The following is a 23,412-nucleotide window of genomic DNA, read 5'->3' on the forward strand; positions in this document are numbered from 1 at the left end:
TTGTGGCAAAACACTGGCCTTTCCTCATGCTGGTTCCAATCAAACATGGATTGTCCTTCCTGCCTGGGAGAATCAGTTCCAAAGCCAAGTGCCTTTCACTAAGGAAGTGTGAACACTATGATCAAAAGCTTCTGGCTCCGTACTGAATGTCCAGCTGCATGGGCTAGAGTGTTTTCGTCTGGGGAACATGCCTTATTTGCATGTTGGTAGTAGTGAATCATGCTGCTTATTTTGATGTTGTTTGAACTTTGAAGATGGCTATTGTTTTCCAAGTCTTCCATTAACTCTTCTGCCAAATAAATTTCTATACATACTTCTATTTCTCATTTCTGATAACCCCCTGCAGTATTCAAGTGGTACATCTGAGGTTGTGATTATATGTCCTACCTATGTGATGCCTTGGGAAGGAATATTTCCAGTTTCCTGTTTAATATATAATTAAAAATTCCAGTGAATCAAGGTGGTTGGATGGAACCTTGTGAATTGCATTAATAATAAAGAATTGGTCACAAACTTCTTATCACCATCTATGCAATCTATAAGCTCCGTGAACTGAATAGACAATACTTTCTAACATGTGGTTGATTGGTTGATTGATTGATTACTGAGCCTCTACTGTACCAAGTCATGAGAATCAATATTTTACATATTCATTTTTGAACCTCCAAAAGTAGCTTCAAAGGTAGATAGTATTTCCACATTTTACAAGGTGGATAAGGGAAGGCAAAGTTACTTGTCCAGGATCAAACACCTACTGAGTTGCAAAGCTGCACTTGAACTTGGATCTCTGACACGGGAACTCTCTGTCTCCGTGATTCAATGCAGCCTACTTGGAAAGTGAGCAAGTGACAGAAAGTGGCCTGTCATAAGTATTCAGAAACACTACTTTGGGGGGTTTTGTAATAACACACTCAATCTACCTATATAACTGCTGACTTATTCAGAGTTAAATAAATCCTTTTAAAGGAATAAGATGATTAAAGGAATTCATTCCCACATTTCGAACAGAGGCAAGAGATATTTTGACAAATGATTTGAACAACAGAGTAATTTCACTATTGCTTCTAGAAATACTTCTCCAAAATGGTGAGAAAAGGTTTAATGTTACCACAAAACTTCCCCATAAAGGATTGAAAGTCATATTTTCTTTCACAGGGGCCTTTGAGTGTTAAGTTCTTTTTCTTTGTGGGTGGTTGATTGACATTGTTAACCTTAAATATAGAAAGTATTTATGCCTAGAGCAGTTTTTTTCAAGGATGATGGCAAAATGTACATCTAACGTTAGCAATCAGGATTGCTGAGTACAAAGAAGGATCCAGTTAAAGACAAAATGATTCTTCGGTGCCATTAGGGTATGGTATTTTTACCTTTTTCTAGTTGGTTGTTTTTTATTTTATTTTTCTAAATTTGATCTTGCAGTAAATAAAGATCTTATGCTTTAAATGGCTTGGCTACATGAAATAGGCCAATAAAGTTCCTCTAGGGAATTTTTGAAACTGAGGAATGCAGTGGACCTTAAACAGGGGCAGTCTGGGGGCCTGGCACATACATATGTGCACGTCCCTGTGTATATTCACACACACATGCCCGGCACACAGACACCCACCAAACACACACACAGACATAGGGGCACACAAGTACACCCACCACACACATTCACAGGGACACACAGACACACTCACACCCATCACACGCACATACTCACACAAGCCAACTGAGATAAATGTACAAATAGCATAATCAGAGCTAACATTCACTGAGTGACTACGCTGTGCCTTTCACTGTGCTAATCACTTCACATGTATTATCCTGGTCTTTTCTCTCAGTCACACCATGAGAGAGGTGCTACGATGATCATCATCTCACAGATGAGGAACCAGGTTCAGAGAATACGAGAGAAAGGAAAGATGCATGTTTCTCTGATCCGCACTTCAACTGTGCATATAACCTGAAAACTCACAAGCATTTCAGCTTAAATCTGTTGCTTTGGCAACTTTTCCTTTCTACCCTACATTCATGTAGACCTGGACTCAGCAAATTATGATGCAAACTAGTCAGCTTCAATAAGCATTCAGAACTGTGTCACCTGCCCTAATTTAGGCCCAAACAGCTGCTCCTGGGGTGATGCCATTATCTCCTGAAAGCTGACCCTCCTCTACCTCCCACCCTGCCCCCAGTCCATTGTCCACACTACCACAGGAACACTTCCTAAAACGCAGACCTGACCACATCACCACCCTCCTGCTAAAAAAAAATATTGCAATGATGTTACAGAGCCTCAAATCTTAAGAATGGCTTTATAGGTCTCTCACTACCAAATAATGACACGCATAATATACATAATTCCAACTGGGACTCTTTGCTATCTCCATGCCCTCTCCCTATCTCTATCTGGAATATTCTTCTCTTTCATTCAAGACCTGGTTCACATGTCACCTCTTGAGGTGCCTTCCCCAGCTCCTCTGACAATGCCCTTATTAAAACATGGTGGCTTTGTTTACATATGCCCCTATATTTTGGACTTCCAGCTACCTGGGAGCAAAGACTGCAGTTTACTCATCTTTGTTTCTCAAGTAATTAGCACAGTGCCTGGCATATAATGAACATTTAAAATACTTTTTTTTTTTTAATGATTGAGGGATGGATGAACTTCTTCATCCGATTGTGGTCTCACTTCAATCCAGCACTCTCCTTGCAATTGGTTGTGTGTAGGATTTTGCAATACTTTAACTTTGCACTTTAGCTCAAAAATCATTTTCAGAGTCTCTACACCTAGTCAGGTACTTCTCTGACATTTGATATTTGTTCTGGCTATTTTCCCTCTCAAAATGTTTTTTTGTTACTTGCTTGTGTCTGAACAAAGACGTTTACGAGGCAGTGTTTCACTGTGGTTAGGCCAATGAGCCTGGAGTCATAATCTGGGCCCACCACTCATGGCTCTGTGATACGGGCAGGTTGCTTGTGAGCACTTCTCCACCTGTCAAAGGAATCCACATAGATGAAGCCTCACGTGCCTCATTTGTCCAGGACATTAAAGAAGGCCTCAAAGAGTTCAGTGCCAGCTCCAACTATGTTCTCTATGATTGCTATAGAAATATTAATAATATTCTTGGGATTGAGACAAGATGGCAGCCCAGAGAAGCCAGCTGCCAACTCATCTCAGAAAGAAGGAAGAGTTTTAGATAAAAAAGAAAACACAAACACACAAACATAGATCAGGTGTAATGCTGAGGAAAAAGTGCCAGAACCTACCTGAGATTCCACAGGAAGAAGTAGTGGAGCAGAACAAGAAGGAGCAAGATATCAGCAGAAATCACCTCCCAAGAGGCTTGGAGTCTGGCAAGAAGGGTAGTGGAGTGGTTTGTTTCTCCCTCCCCCACATCTCTGGCAGTCAGTGGGCTCCTGAACTGCTGGAGAGAACTATCCTCATGAGCCCAAAGGCGACTGCTGCCAGTGAACTGGGAACTTCTTAAGGACAAAGCACCAGGCTGCCAGCCCCCTTGGGGTGCCTCCCATCACTGAGGACCTGAACCAAGGTGGCAGGTGCCATATTGTTTCTCCACCCCCCACCTGACAGCCAAATTGTAAATCTCGGACAGCCTCTCCCCCATAAGCAGACTTTCCAGCTGGACCACTTCAGCCCCTCTGTGGAGGAATTACACAGAAGCTGGAAGCAGACCTTTGACCCCTGCTGAGACAGCTACCTTACCAGCTTTCGTGGAGCCTGAGGGGCAGGCTCACCCAACCCAGGCCCACCCAGCCTCACTCCTCCACTCGCCTCTGCTGTGGTGAAGAATAAGGACTCACCCGGAAGTTCCAGGGCCCCACCCACAACTGGGGCATTCAAGTGCTTCTCCTGAGGAACTAGAGTTCATCGCATGTCCCAAAAGCAACATTGCAGCTTGTTACTTCTGGCAAGCACCACCTACTGACAGGGAGGTCATTTTGCATGCCCTTTATATCATTTACTGACTCAGTCATATAGGGAATAGTTGATCATTATGCACAAGCACTATCTACTGTCTCAGAGATTAAACTGCCCTATCAATACAGGTTTCAAAGACCTCGATCCTCCCTCATCAAAGAGGGGCAGGGAATCTGCCCACAGACACAGTTCACCACTGCTACAGCCTACAGACAGCTAGCAACTAAGAAAACCACCGCACTAAGGATATCTATAACCAAGGCATCCATCCAGAACCTTGACTGCCATCAAGGCACCCACAAGCAAAGCCAAGGTTCTTACCCAACATATGCTGCAGACACACCTTTACAAGTAAGGGGTGAGGGAAGCCTCATCTAAACAAAAGAAAATCCAAAAATAAGAAGCAACAGCTGCTCCAGATGAGAAGGAATGAGTGGAAGAACTCCAGAAGTAATGAAAAAGCATAGTGAAAAGACACCTTCAAATGGGAACACCAGCTCTCTAGCAATGGATACCAATCAAAATGAAAATATTGAAATGAGAGACAAAGTATTCCAAATATGGATTATAAAAAAGCTCAATAAAATCCAAGACAAAATGGAAAACCAACTCAAAGAAATGAGAAAAACAATTCAGGAAATGAATGAAAAATTCACTAAAGAGATTAACATATTAAAAAAACAAATGGAACTTCTAGAAATAAAAAATTCATTTAAGAAAATACAAAACACAGTGAAAATTTTTAAGAATAGATTAAACCAAGCAGAAGAAAGAATATCAGAGCCTGAAGACAACTTTTTCGAATTAACTCAGTCAGTTAATAAAGAACAGAGAAATAAAGAGGAATGAACAAAGCATACAAGAAATATGGGATTATGTAAAATTACCAAAGATAAGAATCATAGGCATCCCTGAGGGTGAAGGAGAAAACGCACAAGGGCTAGAAAACTTAGTGGAGGGGATAATTGAGGAAAACTTCACTAATCTTACTAGAGATTTAGAAATCCAAGTACAAGAAGTTCAATGAACACTTGGGAGATTCATTGCAAAGAGGAAATCACCATGACACATAGTTATCAGACTGGCCAAAGTCAACATTAAGGAAGAATGCCTACAAGCCGTGTAAGTAACTTACAAAGGAAAACCAACCAGGTTAACTGTAGACTTCTCAACTGAGACATTACAAGCCAGAAGGATTGGGGGCCCCATTTTCAGTCTTCATAAACAGAACAACTGCCAGCCTAGAATTTTGTATCCTACAAAAGTAAGTTTCACATATGAAGGGGAAATAAAGACTTTTCCAGACAGGCAGACACTGAGGGGATTTGTCAAGACCATACCTGCCCTGCAGGAAATATTCAGAACTGCATTATACATGGATCAGCACAATAGATATGCACCAGTGTGAAGTCACACAAAAGCTAAAGCTCAGAGCTCAAAGCTCATATAAAACAATAGCACAAGAGGTAAAACAAAACAATAAGTTATGACCTAACAGGATGGACAGAACAGCATCCCACATATCAATTCTATCAATCACTAGGTATGGTCTGAATGCCCCACTTAAGAGACATAGGCTGGCTGAATGGATAAACAAAAAAATACAACTCAGGTATCTCCTGTCTCCAGGAAACACATCTAACCCACAAAAACTCATATAGATTCAAAATGAAGGGGTGGAAAAAAATATTCCATGCAAATGGAAACCAAAAGAAAGTGCCGTTCTCATATCAGATAAAATCATCTTTAAATCAATAGTGAAGAAAGACAAAGATAGTCATTATATAATGGTAAAGGGAGCAATTCAACAATAAGACATAACAACTCTAAATATTTGTGAACCTAACATAGGAGCACCGAGATTAATAAAGCAAACCCTACTAGATCTAAGCAAAGAGATAAACAGCAACATCTAATTGCCGGAGACTTCAACACCCCACTGGTAGAGCTGAACAGATCATCTAAGCAGAAAATAAATAAAGAAATACTGTACCTAAAGAGGACATTAGAACAAATGAGCATAAGAGATATTTACAGAACATTTTACCCAAAAACTAATTAATATACCTTGTTCTCATCAGCTATATATGTAAATCAATAAATGTGATTCATCACATAAGAAGAAGCAAAAACAAAGACTCTATGATCATCTCAATAGATGCAGAAAAAGCATTCAACAAAATCCAACTCCTTTCATGATAAAAACCCTCAACAAATTAGGCATAGAAAGAACGTATCTCAAGATTATAAAAGCCATATATGACAAACCCACAGCCAACATCATACCAAATGGGGAAAAGTTGAAAGCATTTCCACTGAGAACTGTAACAAGACAAGGGTGCCCCCTGTCATCACTTCTATTCAATGTAGTGCTGGAAGTCCTAGCCAGAGCAATCAGTCAAGAGAAAGAAATAAGGAATACCCAAATAGGGAGAGAGAAGGCCAAATTATCACTTTTTTGCTAACAATATGATCTTATATCTAGAAAACCCCAGAGTCTACCAAGAGACTCATGGAATTGATAAATAAATTCAGCAAAGTCTCATCAATGTACACAAATTATTAGCATTCATATATACCAATAACAGTCAAGCTAAGAGTCAAATCAAAGACTCAATACCATTCACAATAGCTACAAAGAAAATAAAATATATTAGGAATATACTTAACTAAAGAGGTGAAAGATCTCTACAAAGAGAACTATAAAATACTGATGAAAGAAATCACAGATGATACAAACCAATGGAGAAACATATCATGCTCATGGATCAGTAGAATCAACATTGTTAAAATGTCCATACTTCCCAAAGTGGTTTACAGATGCAATGCAATCCCCCATCAAAATACTAACATCATATTTATCAGATCTAGAAAAAAGTATTCTGTGCTTCATTTGGAACCAGAAAAGAGCCCAAATAGCCAAAGCAATCTCAAGCAAAAAGAACAAATCTGGAGGCATAACATTACCAGACTTCAAACTATACTACAAGGCTATACTAACCAAAATAGCATGATATTGGTACAAAAAAAGAGACATAGACCAACAGAACAGAACAGAGAACCCAGTTATAAAACCATCCACATACAGCCAACTAATCTTTGACAAAGCAGACAACAATATACACTGGGAAAAAGAAGCCCTATTCAATAAATTGTGCTGGGAAAATTGGATAGCCACATGTAAAAGAATGAAACAGGATCCATATCTCTCACCATTCACAAAACTTAATTTACAATACATAAAAGACTTAAATGTAAGGGATAACACCATAAGAATTCTAGAAGAAAATGTTGGAAAAACTCTTGTAGATATCAGCGTAGGCAAAGAATTAATGAAGAAGACCTCAATGGTAATCACAGCAACAACAAAAATAAATAAATGGGACTTGATTAAATTAAAAAGCTTCTGCACAGCTAAGGAAATAATCAACAGAGCAAATAGATGACCTACAGAATGGAAGAAAAACTATACATCCAATAAAGGGATAATAACCAGAATCTACAAATTACTCAAGCAAATCAACAACAACAACAAAATATATTAAAAAGAGGGCAAAAGCGTGAATAGAAGCCTTTCAAAAGAAGACAGACAAATGGCCAATAAACATATGAAAAGATGCTCAATGTCACTGATCATCATGGAAATGAAAATTAAAACCACAATGAGATATCTCCTTACCCTTGTTATAATGGCTTTCATTAAAAAGTTCAAAGACAATAGATACTGATGTGGGTGCAGAGAAATAGGAATGCTTATATACTGTTGGTGGGACTGCAAATTAGTACAACCTCTGTGGAAAACAGTATGGAGATTCCTCAAAGAACTAAAAGTAGACCTCCCATTTGATCCAGCAATCCTAGTGCTGGGTATTTACCCAAAGGAAAAGAAGTAATTTTATCAAAAAGACATCTGCACTCAAATGTTTATCACAGCACAATTCACAATTGCGCAGATGTGGAATCAACCTAAGTACCCATTAATACATGACAGAATTAACAAAATGTGGTATATGTATACTATGGGATACTACGCAGCCATGAAGAAGGATGAATTAAGGCCTTTTGTAACAAGTTGGATGGAACTAGAGACAATTATCTTAAGTGAGATATATAAAGAATGGAAAAATAAATACCACATGTACTTCCTATTAAATTGGAACTAACCGATGAGCACACATGCACAGAGGGAAATTAAACTCAGTGTAAATCAAGCAGTGGGGGGAGAGGAGGACGAGATGGGCGAAAGACTGCCTAACAGGTACAATGAACACTATCTGGGTGATGGGCACATGTATAACACTGACTTAAACATAACAAAATCGATACATGTAACCAAAAACATTTGTACCCTGTAATATTTTGAAATAAAAAATACTAATAATATGCTTGAATAGACTTCTCTCATGAACTATATCACCCTTAACTGTGAATGTGTCCAGATGATTTGTAAAGCAATGTGTGTGTAATATAGAGAGAAAATATGGCTTCTTCAACTACTTTTTGGAAATAAGTAAGATATAAGTCATGGGTAAGATACGTCAAAAATTATAGAGAAAGGATTGAAAATTAGGACTAGTCAAATCTGTGGCTTGATACGAGCTCCCAGAGTTGACCATACAACAAGTTTGTAGTCATTCCTGAGTTGATTTGACCTATTTTTCACACGTAGGACTATAAAACTGCTTGAGATATGATTTATTTTAAACAAAAGCAGCACCTAACATTGAGAGGTGCTCATATATTGATTGTCCTTCTTCCACACTTCATTTACAAAGTTAACTAGAAACTGCGAATTTGGAGGGCTCCACATTTACACTTCTTAATAGCTGATTATCAAGCAAAGACTCCAAGCAGCCTGCCTGGCGAGGAGGCTCAGTTGCCCTGTGCTCTGCTCTGCTCCTGCAGAAATTCAAATTCTCATGATGGCTTGAGCAGCTTGGGTGATGTTTGACATTTTTATTTCTATTGATAGACAGAGATAGATAGACAGACAGAATCAGGCTCGTGACTAGATTTTTTCCGTTTGATTCTGTGCTCAAAGATTTATTTTAATGGACTCGCTAGAACTGAAAGTGAATATCTCTACCTAAAGGTCATTGTAATTATGTTCCCAAATAGGTCGTATATTTTGTATTGCCATCAGGAACAAATGCATCGTCTATGTCTCTGCCACAGAGCCTAGCTTCTAACCATGTTTGTGTTTATGAGCCATTGCATTGTGTGGGGGATCAGAAGCAAAACAGCATATCCCAAGAGGACCAAAATGCTGGTCCATCTTGCACCATTTCTTTGACACTCATACGAGGACTTGGGATTTTAAATGCATTTGCCATATTTACCGTTGGCAGTCACTCCCTAGACAAGGGACATCAGGAGCTTCCTCCCTACTGTCTTCACTACTACAACCCTCCAAACCCCCCTTCATAATCCCTGAAATAAGGCTTACTACCTGTAGATTCTAAAGACTTGCTAAAACACCACACACCATAACCCTAAGAAATACCTGAAGATCATCCTCTCCTACTGAGGGAAGAACTCTAATTTAGAACAAGTACATCAAGAATTCTGTGAGAATACCCAAAGGAGGCCACTGGGGTAAGGCAGAAACTTTAGTGGTTCTGTGGGAGGAATAAAATGCTCATAAATAGATCTGAATTAGGGTGAACTTTTCATTTGTTTTTGATTTTTTTTTCCTTGATCACTCTGCTTATTTCCGTCATATATATACCAGGCATATTATTAATAAAATGGAGTCTGAGAATTGTCCATCTAGGAAAAAGAAAAGAAATAAAAAATGAGTGCATTTACTATGTATGCCTTGTATGTATTTAGGGTCTAGGTATTTAGTCTTAATATTTAAGGAATAGAGGCCATTGATGAACAGTTTGGCTCTTTCTCCTATTAAGACCTATGGACAAGAAGAGGTAACAATGTTCAAAGGGCCAGAACTGGCAAATGGCCACTTCCTATCTTGCTAGACATGGGAAATGGGGAGGAAAAGGTTATATTTCCTGATATTGTTTTCCACATTTTATTTCTTAGCCTCCAGAATTCCATGATTTTAAAAAAAGTTTTATCAAGCTGTGAAAACCATTCTGTGGTTTATCTTCCCAAAACGGAAGATACAGATATTGACTAGAAAATATTTGAGTCTGTTTTCCAGTTCAATTCTTAATTCTACCTGTGTCCCAATCAGCCTTTGATAACCTAATGCTCCCAAAAGCAAGGGCATAAATTTTAGGCCCACATCACCTCCTGTTCTTGGTGGGGGATGTTAAGAAGGGGAAGGAAGCAGAATTGGAGTCTTGTTGGGTGCAATTACTCTTTTGTGCTTTTCTGAAAATATTTGTCTGTTTTACGTTTGCCAAGTCTACTTCCCTTTCCCTTGGAGTCATTAAGAAACAAAGCATGTTGCTGTGCAGTGTGAGGCTTAACAGGACTTTGAGGTTTACAGATCCCCAAATCCTGCAGAGACACGGGTCTTGCTGATAGCATTCAGACAGGAGGAGGTTCAAAAACAGAATGACCGGACAGTCGTATTTCTCGGTCAGGAACACCCAAAACCCTGGTGTCACCTTTAAGGAAAAGAAGAGTACGATCTGAATTTAAAGCATAATTTATGTCAGGAAAATCACAAACCACGCATGGGGTGTAACTTGTTTTTTTCAGCCCTTGAGACAAGCCGGAAACACAAAGCTTCAGTCGTAAGCAAGGTTTCTAAAAAAGGAAAGAGTAAAATCTATTCCTGCACTTCCAGCTGCAGTTCCAAGTGAACTGATTGAAAAATCTAAACAAAACCAATGTGAAATTCGTTGCGAAGCCAAGGCTTTCTATCACCACGTCTGGTTCAAAAGTGAGTTGTTATAGCAACAGGAGAAAAGTAAATGAGCATTTCACGTTGTAAAATTATGCCTGCCTCTGTTCTAAACAGCCGCTGTCCAGGCAGTCAAATGAGCCCAAGTCATTTAAAGGAGAAGAATTCCGTTTTAATTGTTGAGGCTTGCGCCAAACCTACCTTTAAAACAAAAAGTTCATTTCAATTAACCTTGTTCTCCAAATCGATATAATAAATTCTGTGGCAGGATGAGACTGAGCAACATCCTGTCTGATGAAGATGACCTCAGAAAAACATGGTGCCAAGGATTGCAGCTCTGAAGAATAGCCAAAGTGCCGCATGGCACTGAACTCGTGGCCGGGCAGAGCGCCTTTCACCTCTAAATCATTGTTTTTAATCCAGTATAGATTGGAAGCGGGCGAGAGACCTTGCTTTTTAACACTTGTTCACTGACCTGTATTAAATTCGATGTTGATCTGGGTCCAGCTTCAAATAGATGTCTGTACAGTGGACATGTTCTGATCCTCACGCCCGCCGGTTTCAAGAAGGAGACAAAAGGCTGAATGATACTGGGGGGATTTTTTTGTTTTGTTTTTGTTTTTTTCCACTTCTGTAAACAGCCCCTCCATAACTGATGGGGTGTATTGTAGGGAGATTTCTTGGATCAGTGGTTGTGTCTTAGTTATAAGGAGCCTATCTCAAGATTGACACATTTTTATTTAGTTAAACACTTTATAATCAATGTTGCAGTTTATCACATTTAAATTAATTTGTAAATATGTAAAACAACAAGGCAAGGAGAAACAACCCTTAGTCCCTAAAAGGTACCCTCCCACAAAGCCTAAGGCAAATTTTAATTATTAGCTATAACTGATCTGCATAATTAGCCTTGGCTAATATTCCCTATTGCCTTTCTACTTAAAGAGACAGACACGCTATTTACATACGCAGACAAGTTTGCGGTTCCTAGAAGTCATCTCCATTTTAGGAATGACAAGCCCTGAGCAAGTTAAGATTGGCTGAGCCTGGTCCTATGCCCTGCATGGGTGTCCCCACGAGGCTGATCCTCTGACTCATCCCGGAGTGTGGAACAGAAAGAGAGGTCCTCTGGCCCCCATCTCGGTGATCTGGATTCAGCAAGCCTCCGATGGGGTTTAGTAACCTGCATTTTTAACAAACTCCCCAAGTTGTTCTGATGACCTTGACCGAGGCTTGGAAACCGTTGCCGAATCACTTTACCTTGCGGGGAGCGGGAGCGGAAGGACAGGAAGAGGGGAATCCATCTCTTCATCAGTGAAGTCAGCCCCAGGCCCTGTCCTAAGAGCATCCAACCCCATACATTCTTTTCTACAGGCAGTTCTTCCAGAGTGTCATATACTTAAGATTTTCACATGCCTGGAGCAATTTGATATAATTCTATAGTTTTTAGAGAGGAAATAGAGTGAAACCAAAACTCTATATCCTGGACCCCCTGACCGTTCATAATCTGCCCCGTCTGCAAGCTCTTCTCGTGCCCTCCCCTGATCCTTGCTCTACTTCAGCCAAGCTCTTGATGGCTTAAGGTATCTGTGCTGTTGTTTTGCCTTGGATCTTTCCCCAGATCTCTGCGTGACTGTCCATGTCCCTCAGACCCTAGCTCATACATCACCTCCTCCAGCGGTCTTCTAAGGCGCTCCATTTGGAGCAGGTCCCTTGCGCCACCATCACTTCTCTCCTCCCCCACGAGGGACTCTCCATTACAAGACCACATTTCTTTATTTCCAAGCCCTTAAAATACTCAGCAAATATATATTATTCATTCAATGTTGATTATTCCTCTTCCCCCACTAAAATGCCAAGTGCAAAAGGTCAGGAGCTCACGATGCTGATGAACTTTGCCCCCGCTCAGTGTCACTCAGCTGCGTAGGCCACCGGTCCCAGGCTGGCTGACTCTCTGACTCCCTCTGCCCCACCACCGTGGAAAACAGAGATGGGCACAATCTCTCAGTTTCACTTGCACGCTGGCAGAGCAGATGGAATCGTTATCGGCATAAACGTTCTGAATGATAAATGAAGAGAATTGTAAATCAAGAATTTGAAGTTTTATTAGAGTTCATAGGATAATAAGTGGTTTTTTTTTTTTCCTCCTTCTTGTTACAAGTAGAAATTCATCTGGGATCATTTCCCATCTTGGAGTCCCGTGTCTTCAGCACAGGGACGTTCTTAATTCTGCGGTGTAGTTTTTATGCTGGCCCAGGAGGTCGACAAGATCATTAACAAAAATAACCCTTGGTGGATATACAGTTAGAGTAGGGGAAGGACCATGGAAATGGCATGGCGTGTAGAAATAAGAGAAACCGCAAGAGAGGAGAATCTGGAACAGATTGGCCACCCTCTACTGGAACATATTTGTTAGATAGTAGGTCCTTTAACACTAAAACCCTAAAGAGCTCTTATTACACAATTTGGCATTAACGTTCAAGTTGCTTTAAGTTCAGATTTTCTTTAAACATTTCGAGCGATCTTCCCTTTTTTATTTTTCCAAACTCTTGCTCTTTTCCCCAAACCACTGTCCTAATCCAGATACATATTTTTCCTTTAAAAAAAAATCTTTTTTTTTTTTTTTTAAAGAGAACTGCCAAAGAGTTGACACTTGGCATGTGGTGATTCAAAAAATATGCTGTCCCTTCTCACCACCCCTGATGTCTTTATCTGACAAAATCCATATGCTGTGTGATCACCATGGCAACTAAGTAGGGTTGTAATTGCAACCCTGGAAAGCTAATTTTTTCACTCAAATTGTGGCATACGTTTAACCTGTCTGAAGTTTCAACAAACCATCTTTTAAATGACAAGTGTTTTGAAAGGTCTAATTTAGTCTGTTTGTTTGAAGGCACATTTCTTCCCTTTTTTTAACTTAATAAACTAGCTTTAAAAGGAGGAGCGAGTGGGAGAGGCTGCAATATTTTCTGACCTTACCTTACAAAATTATACCTGATCGTTTTGTAGCAATAAAATCTAAATGTATGACTCTTTCTGAAGAGTACACAGACATCAGTGTCCTCAGACTACATAGAGAGACTCAAATAAGACTCTGTAGAGATAACAGCAGTAGAGACAAAAGCCTCTTAAGGTCCAGCTTCCAAACTCTTGTCTTCCCCCTGCAACTGAGAAAATGCTGCCTTCCCTGTGACCAGTGACATGAGTATTCAGGCTAGAAAGCTATTAAATGATAACAGTTTCTCATTTAACAAATGTTAGCCTAGGTGAAATTGTCCTTCTTTGCTTCTGGTTCACAGTAATTTCTGTAGTGGCTGCAGTTTGTGTATAATGCAGGAAAAGTGTAGGAGCAATGGCACGGGCTTCACATCATCCTTGGACTTTCAGACAGTGCTCCCAGTGGGAGTCCTTCACCTGGCCAGTCACCAAGGTCATTCTAGGCAATGTGGTCCTTCTGGCTGTCAGTTGATGGGTGTTCCCTGGTGGTCCCTCTTCTTCTGTCTCTCAGTGTCCTGCCCACAAACCCAGTGATAGCTCAGAGTTACAGCAAACGATTAGTCTTTCCTCCTTCTGGTTTCTTCTCATCTAAGCTCAGGAATTCCTTTTCTCATGGACTTATATTTCATTAACACAGGCCAGAAAAATGTGCAGACAAGCTCCGGACACACTCTCTACCCACCATCATGGTTCCCCAAAACACACAGCCAACCTCCTGTTTGAATGGAAGAAAGAGAGGTAGAGAATTATAAGGGGAAAAGTCACTTCTATTGGTTTTCTATTGCTGCCATAACAAATTGCCACAAACTAAGTGGCTTACAACAATACAGATTTATTAGCTCACTGGTCCACAAATCAGAAGTCTGGGTGGGTTCAGAGGGTTCCTCTGCTCTGGGTTTCATGAGGCCAAAATCAAGGTGGTGGCTACCCTAAGTTCTTATCTTAGGTGTGGCTGGGGAGGATCTGCCTCTAGGCTAATTTACTCGCTATTGGCACTAATCAGTTCCATGTGGCTAGAGGTCCCCTGGTCCCCATTTCCTTCCTGGCTGTCAGTTAGACACCATTCTTTGCTTCTAGAAGCTGCCTGTATTCCCTACCTCATAGCTGCTGTGATGGCTCATTTTATGTGTCAACTTGACTGAGCAACAGGGCACCCAGATATTTGGCCAAACATTATTCTGGGTGTTTCTGTGACAATGTCTTTGGATGAGATGAATATTTAAACTGATTGACTTTGTAAAGCAGACTGCCCTCCCTAATGTGGGTGGGCCTCATCCAATCAGTTGAAGGCCTGAATAGAACAAAAAGGCTGACCCTCCCCCAAGTAAGAGAGAATTTGTCCTGCTTGACTACCTTAGATCTAGGACATGGGGTTGTTTTCCTTGTCTTCAGATTAAAAATGCAAACTAACATATTTGATCTTCCTGGGTCTCCAGCTTGCCGACTCACTCTGCAAACCTTGGGACTTGTCAGCCATGATTATTTGAGCCAATTTCTTATAATAAATTTCTTTCTATATGTATATACATCCTATTGGCTGTTTCACTGGGAACTCTGACTAATACAGCCCTCTTCATCTCCAAAGTCAGTGACGGTGACCTGAGTCCCTTTCACACATTGAATCTCTTTCACTTTCTTTCCTGATGCATTTCTCTTTTGCTTACAGATGGAGAAAGTTCTCTGCTTTTAAGGCCTCATTTGATTAGATTGGATCCTCCCAACAACTGCCCTCTTTTAGAATCTGTACCTTAATTTCATCTGCAAAGTCTCTTTAGCCATATAACATAACATAACTAGGGTGTGTCACAAGAGGGTGGGGGTCACAGAAGCCAGCATTCAGACCACCTACAAACTTAATATTTCACAAGAGCGACCAGCCACTCTGCTCTTCTTGTGTCTCCTTTTTCAACCTCAGCTAAGGCAGAGACCCTAAAGACACAAGAGATATAAAATGGAAAACACCCAAAGCACATGCCAAGGTAGGGATCAAATGAGGATTGTGAAAGAGTTCAACAGAGAGAGTGTTGTAACTTTGCAGACAAAACAGGTGATATGATGCCCTTCCCTACAGCCTTTGTCCCATGTTTGCATAATCTGTTCTCAGAGGAGGTCACAGCATGATCAAGGCAGTCCCAGATGCTATAGAGAGAACCCAGGAGCAAAAACCATGAGCATAAACTGTGTGGGGGACACATTAGAAATCAGAGCCAAGGGCTTCAAACTCTGTCCTCATTCCTAAAGGATCAGCCCAAGAGGAGAATGGAAAGTCAGAGCAGCAGAATCAGAAGCCAGAAATACATAGGAGAGAAGTGCTAGATTTGGACTGATGTTTATCAAGAGTCTTTGATATCTTTTTTTTTTTGACAATGTATAGATTTAAGTGCACAGAGAGTGAATATAAGTGGATATAACTTCCCAACTAACCTTGGTGACTTTATTTCTTTTTTAAAATTTTTTTTTAAATTTTTTGAGACAGGATCTTGCTCTGTTACTGGGGCTGGAATGCAATGGCCTCACTGAAGCCTCAAACTCCTGGGCTCAAGCGATCCTCCTGCCTCAGCCTCCCAAGTAGCTGAGACTACAGGTATACACCACCACGCCTGGCTAATTTTTCTATTTTTTTGTAGAGACAGTGTCTCACGTTTGCTCAGGCTGGTCTTGAACTCCTGGCCTCAAGCAATTCTCCCTTCTGAGCCTCCCAACGTGCTAGGATTATAGGCGTTAGCCACCACGCCTGGCGAATGTTGGTGACTTTCTGGCAGTGAGAAGCCACTTTGATGACCTTATCCTGATCTTCAGAAATCACTAACCTGGCTGGACAGGGCACCCTCAGCTGCCGTGATGATGCTGATCCATGTTAACATGATACACTGAGGCTGAAAGACAAGAGGAGACGATAGACAGAAATCTTGGGGCAATATCCACATTCTTTAGTTTGAACTGAGTACGTAAATCAGAAGCTTAAAGGTGGAGCTCAATGAGGTCTCTGGACAGTTATTAAAATTGCATTTTCAATGTTCTCCTATCCAGTATTACAAAGTTGTTTTTGTAGGAAAGAAAGCAATTTATGTTTCATATCTGCTGTCATTATAAAAGAAGTCACAGCTACAAGTCTAGACTTTCATGATTATTTCACAAGGACTTGTCCTTATGAAATAATCATTGATTTATGCCAGCTCTACTTTACTGATCTACTGTGTGCCTGAAATTATTTAGATAGGGGAAATAAGTCTTTCTTCTCTTTCCAGCATACAGAGAAAAATTGTCCTGGACTCCTAAGACTATAATAAGCATCAGATACAAAAACATATTGGAGTTATGAAGTTAATGGAGTTTTCATTTTATTAAGATCAGTTTAAAGTATGCTCCATTGTCTTAAGTTTTTACTACTCACCCCATTAAGAAAAAAAATATTTGCTATCTTCAATTGTGAGTCGTTTTTGTTTCTACAAAATAAGAAGGAAAAAGAAACAGGAAAGAAAGCAAGAAAGAAGGAAGGGAAGGAGGAGGAGGAGGAGGAGAAAGAGGAGGGAAAGTGAGAAGAAGGAGAGAGAGGATAGGAAGAAGCAGATGGAACAGGAAAATGAAAAAGTGGAGAAGAAATTCTTGACAAGTCATCTAGGTTTTATAGTTGTCCTATGAGGGAACAGCTCATATGAGGAAGCACAAGGGTTAAAATATTTATGACGATGACCGTGGAGTCACCAGCTAGGGAGCGCTGGCCTGGAGGAAACATTCCTATGTTCTCCAGCCTCAGCTTGTAATGGCGCTTCCGTGATTCACTGTCTTATAACCAAATAATTTTGGGGGTAGTTCATGGCAGATGTCCCTGGCTATATATCATTTTTACATGCTATAGGAGTCACTTCTTTCTATCTATCTTACAGATGAAAATGTTAAGTGTAGCTTTCAGGTGCTAATGTACTACATCTGTTAATATTGATAGGAAAGTATGCCCTCCGTGACTTTCTATTAACCTTTAATATTTATTTTATTACTTATGCAAGATAATTCAATGACCCATATTTCCTGTTGATGAGTGTGCATTGCATTTTTTCTTGCTCTGCCTTCCTAAAACTGGCTGGGTGTTGTCACAGAGGGTAGCCAGTGCTATCGGGGTGCAATAAGAAGGCCTCTGTCTCATAGGCCTGTGTTGGCTGGTTTATCTCTGATGCTTTCTCCAAACGCTGTAATTTGCCCACATTAGATTCTGAACATCTTTTTTGCCCCATATGAGGTGTTTCTTTTCTTTGGTTACTTGCTGGAACAGAAGCCTAAACTGTTACCCTTTCAAGGTCTCCTGGTATATCTTCAGAGGTTTTTTCTTTTTTTATATATATTGAATAAAAAGTCTCTCCCATCTAGGTCAGAAAGATCATTTCTTATGTCTTCTTTTAAAAGTTTTATAATTTTGCATTCTACTTTACTTTGTTACTCTTAAAATTTATTCTTATTTATGGTGTAAGGTAAGGACCTAATACTATTTTTTAGTTAGTCCTAGACTATTTATTGAACAGTCATGCTCTGCCCACTGATTGGCAGTACCAGTTCTGAAATAAGTCATGTCGGTTGTGTGTTCCCAAACCACACAATTTCAATCCATGTGTTTCATAATAATCCCTGAATTCTGGTACATTGAGTTCCCCATTCTTTATTTTCTCTTTTTAAGATATATATTGAGTTTTCTTGCCCCCTTTTTTCTCCATGTAGATTTTTAGAATCAGTTTATTTTGTTACACACACACACAAAACCAGACAAAACCTACTAGGGTTTAGATTAGAATTTTGCTGGGAATTGGAATTGATGATAGGTCGTCAATTTAAGAATTAGCCCCATTATAATTTTGAGTCATCCTATTTCTGAATATGAGATACCTTTTTTGGGGTGAGGGGAGTCTTTAAAGTTTTTTAATGAAGTTTCAAAATTTTTTCATAAAGTAGAAAAGTTGCTGGATAATTCTTAGGAAATTTATATTTTGATACTATTACAATAGTATCTTTTAAAATTAAATTTCCTAATATATAGGAGAAATGCAATTTATATTAGTATCTAGATAACTCTAAGGAACCCAAATTATCCAGAAAATTCACTAAGCTGTCTTAATAACTGTAATATTTTATCTGTAAATTCTCTGGGATTTTCTGATACAGACAGTCTTATCATCAGCTAATAATGACATTTTTATTTCTTCCTTCCTAATTCTTCTATTTCTTTTCTTACCCTACTATGCCGCCTCCACTTCCAGTACCACACTTAATAGATGTTAACGTGAGCACTTTGTGATTTTCTTAATCTTAAAGGGGATATTTTTAGTGTATTACATTGAGTGTAATATTTAATTCTTTTGTAGCCACACTTTTTTGGGTTTCTCTATTCTTACTTTGCTAAAAATTTGAATGTTACCTAATGCTTTTTTATGAAATTCTTGAGATCATCATGTTATTTTTCTTCTTTAATCTGCTAATGTAATGAAATATATTAATGGATTGTCTTATGTTAAACTTGCTTTACATATCTGAGATAAACCCATGTCGGTCATCTTTTATATTCTTTGATGGATTCAGCTTGTTAATATATTTAAGATTTTTGCATCTATTATGTATTAATTAGGCTAGAAACTAAACTGCTGTAACAAAGAGACCCAACATAGATAGCATATGTAAGACAGATGTTTGCTTTTCTCTCTGGTACAGGTAAGAGTCTGGAGTAGGTGAGTGGTTTGTGGCTGGCAGGGCAGCTTTGTGTATTCAGTACTTGGCTTCTAAGTCATCATCATTTCTCAGCCAGTTAAAAGGGGGACAGAGGGTCCTGAACAGTCATCTTAAAAAAATGACCAGGAAATTGCTCTCCTCACACTCATTCACATCCCATTCACCCAAAGTTAATTCCATGGCTATTAGCTGCAAGGGAAACAAAAAATATCTTCTGTGGATAGATGGCCACGAGCCCAGGTTATATGAAGTTCTATGTGAATTTCTATTACTAAAAGAATCAAAGGGTGACTGAAAGCTGGGAGACAGTGAATGCTCTCTAATACATAAAGTCATGAGCAAAAATAGACTATAATTTTCTATTTTGTACTGTCCTTACCTTGAGCTTGGAAATCAAGATTGTATTAGTTTCCCTCCCCTTCAAATCAGTGTGGTAAATATTCCATTTCTTCCTACCTTTTGGTATAATTTGGGTAACTTTGTAAGTGTAAAGCAAATTTGGTAGAACTTATGGGTAATAAATACCACTTGGTGTTTTCTTTTGGAAATATTTTTATTTAATGATTTCAAGTAGTCAGTAGTTATGAATATGGTACTATTCAGACTTTTTATTTATTCTTGAGTCAGTTTTTGGTGCAGTTTTTAATTTGTCTATTAGCATAATATTATTTAAAATAACCTCTTGCTATATTTTTAATCTTTTGCAACATTTGGGTTTACTTCTTCCTTTCCTTCTAACTATAATTTAATTATCTTTTCTTTTTCTTTCTCTCTTTTTTTCCTTCTAAACAATTTTGTAAATTTTATTTTTCTATTCAAGAATAACTTCTGTTTGTCTTAGCCCTCTCTATGTTTGTTTTTTATCCCACTCATCTGTTCTCATTTCCTTCTTCCTTCTGTTTTGCTTTTATTCTGATGTTCCTGTACTGACTTCTTAAGATGGATGCTTAAGTCATTCTTGAAATATTACTTTAGTGACATCCCTATTTTGATATTCAGTATTGTCATTATAATTTTGTCCTAAATATTTTCTAATTTTTATCACGATTTCTTCTTTAACCCTTAAAGTTTTTTAAGAAGCAAAATATTTCCATAGAAGCAAAATTCAAAACAGCTTGTATATTATACTACCTCTTGTATAAGAAGAAGAAATGAGAATATAGTAATTTATCTTCTATTAATTGCAAAAACAAACACAGGAAGGATAAATTAACAATGTTTGATTTCAACTAAGTGTATTACCTATAAGTGGTGGTAGAAATCAAAGAAGAAGAAACTTGGAGAGTAGTGATATTTCTCTTAGTATATCTTTTTTGTATAGTTTTTACTTTTGGAAGCATGTTAATGTTCTATATATTCAAAAGAATAAAAATCAACTATGTTGAGAAGGGAAAAAAAAACTAAAACTGAAAGCAAACTGAAACAAATGAACTTGATTGTATTTCAAATGAATTCCATAACCACACTGAAAGAAAATTTAAAAAACACTAATCCAAGTAACTCATGAAAACTGTGTTTGACTGTATACCGTCTGCCTTGGGTAAGGTTTGGGCACAGGATCTGCAAATGAATCTGGAATTCTTTTTAGTAGATTTTGGTTTTTTGTGGTAGTATAGGTAAAGCTATTCTGAAACAATTTAAATGATCCAACCAGTGAGTAAATATGTTGATGTTGTTGGGAGCCAGGTTTTTCATTATCACAGAAGGTGACATACAAATAAAGAATGAAGGAAAACAAAACAGAACCCTCTGGGGATAGGTTGGAATTGGAGTAATCAGTATAAATTCATAATTTTTACAATATGCATACTGTATGTGTAATGCATATAATATGAGCATATGGATATGTGTATGTGTCCATATAGGTATATATTTGCATATGTGTTTATGTGCATGTGTGTGTATGGATATATGTGGATATATATGGATATTTTCTAGCTTTATTCACTGAAGTGACCTAGAAGCAAAGACATCTCCATAATTATAAGCATATCTAGCTCTCCAATCTTAGACTCTAATACCACGCCTCACTAAAAGGAATGATGGCTCTGCTGAACAATAGCTGACTCTGGTTTTCTCTATCTGAAAATGTCTTTACTTTGCCTTTGGTTTTGAAAGATACTGTCACTATGCCTTTAAATTTAGGTTGACACATTTTCTTTCTGTGCACTTCAAAGATATCCCACCCTTGTTACTTTTCTGTTGTTATTTTTGAGAAGAAAAAACTTTTGACAAATTATATTTAACAGAGTTTATTTGAGCAAAGAACAATTCATGAATTGGACAGCACACAGAACCAGAAGAGGTTCTGAGAGCTCCACCCAGGAGCATGAGCAGTGAGCCTTCATAGGCTGAATATAGAAGCAAAGTAGAGCAATCATCTGATTGGCTACAGCTAGATGTTTGCCTAATTTGGACATGTTCAGATGAGTTGGCTCTCTGTGATTGGCTGAAGCGTGGCTGTTTGTGATTGGCTATATTTTTTTATAAAAATTAGACTCCTAAGTTAGATTTCACTCCATTTAAGTACTAAGTTCGGTTGCAGCTCATTATATAGGAACTCAAGTATGGGACAGTCTCAGGCCCAGAGCCTCCTGCTTATTTGCTTTAACAACTCTCTATCAAGTTCTTATTTTTTTGCATGTAATTTAATCTACCTCTCCCCATCCCATTTTTTAAAGATATTAGCTTTGTCTTTGGTATTGTGCAATTTGCTATGTTTTAGGTTTAATTTTGTTTATTTATTTGTTTAACTTTTTTTATTTATACTTTTCAGTATACATAGTATAAAATGGCATGCAAATATGATAAATATACCCTCAGTGTAAAACTGAGAATATTCTTAGTCATTAATTCTTCTCATATTTCTTCTGCCCCGTTTTCTCATCTCCATCTGGATTTCTAGGAAGATACATTTCTTACCCTCTCATTCTATTATCTAAATTACTTGACTTGTTTTTCATATTTCCTGTTCTGAATAATTTCTACAGATCTAGTTTCAAATTCATTAATTTTCTCTAAGCTATATATAAAAACTCTTAGCAACTGAGTTTTTAACCCCAAAGACTTTTTTTTTTCTCTTGTTGTTTTACTATTTTTTTCAAGCTTGCTGAGGGAGTTTGTATATTAAAAATAATTATTTTATGTTCAGTATTTGATAATTCTACTGCCTGAAAGCTTGCAGATCTTATTTTACCCTCTGTGTTCTTTCTGAATGCCTGTGCTCTTGATGCTGCTTTGTGTGTGTGTGTATGTTTAATTCTTTCAGTCTCATGAGGGGTGTATAATTTGTGGATCACCCTGTGCTATACAAATATACCATTCTGGTGCCTCCTTGAGTAAGACTCTGGCTTTCTTTGTTTCTGCCTTGTATGTTTCATTAATTTGTGAAAAATGATGCCCAAGTTTATTCTGATGATAAGTGCCCTTGAAGTCAAGGTCATCTTCAGTGCTTGGCCTACCTCTTTAGGTTCTTGCATTCACTTGGTTTTGGCCTTTCAGTCATAAAATACTTTTAGTGTTTCATTTTGAATTTTTGGTTGTTTTTAGCAGGAGGGTTAGTCAAGGAATCTGGCCTGCCATACTGCTGGAAAGAAAATTCTAGAAGTCCCCTGCATATAGTTTAGTCAACTTTATATATTTGTGGTTTATATATTATTTCATTAAAAAAAAAAACTTAAAAGCTAAAATATCACCTAATCTAACACATTCATGTCACCTATGAAGAAATAGTAGCAGCGATATCGGGGCCATTGTTGACTTCTCCTGACTCCTGGTCTGGTGTCTTTCTGTGACGCAAGTGCTGGCAGTAAGAAGACAGGGAAGTATTAATCCAGGGGCTGGGATTGAATGCCCTGGTAGAGCGGAGTTTGTGAACATGACCCTGCTGGGCATGTAGAGACACCTTCTGCCCATATACAACTCCTATTGCCTTGGAACTCTCAGACCCAATTTTCATTCATTT

This window comes from Lemur catta, chromosome 2 (genome assembly GCF_020740605.2).
Source record: "Lemur catta isolate mLemCat1 chromosome 2, mLemCat1.pri, whole genome shotgun sequence".
NCBI lineage: Eukaryota > Metazoa > Chordata > Mammalia > Primates > Lemuridae > Lemur > Lemur catta.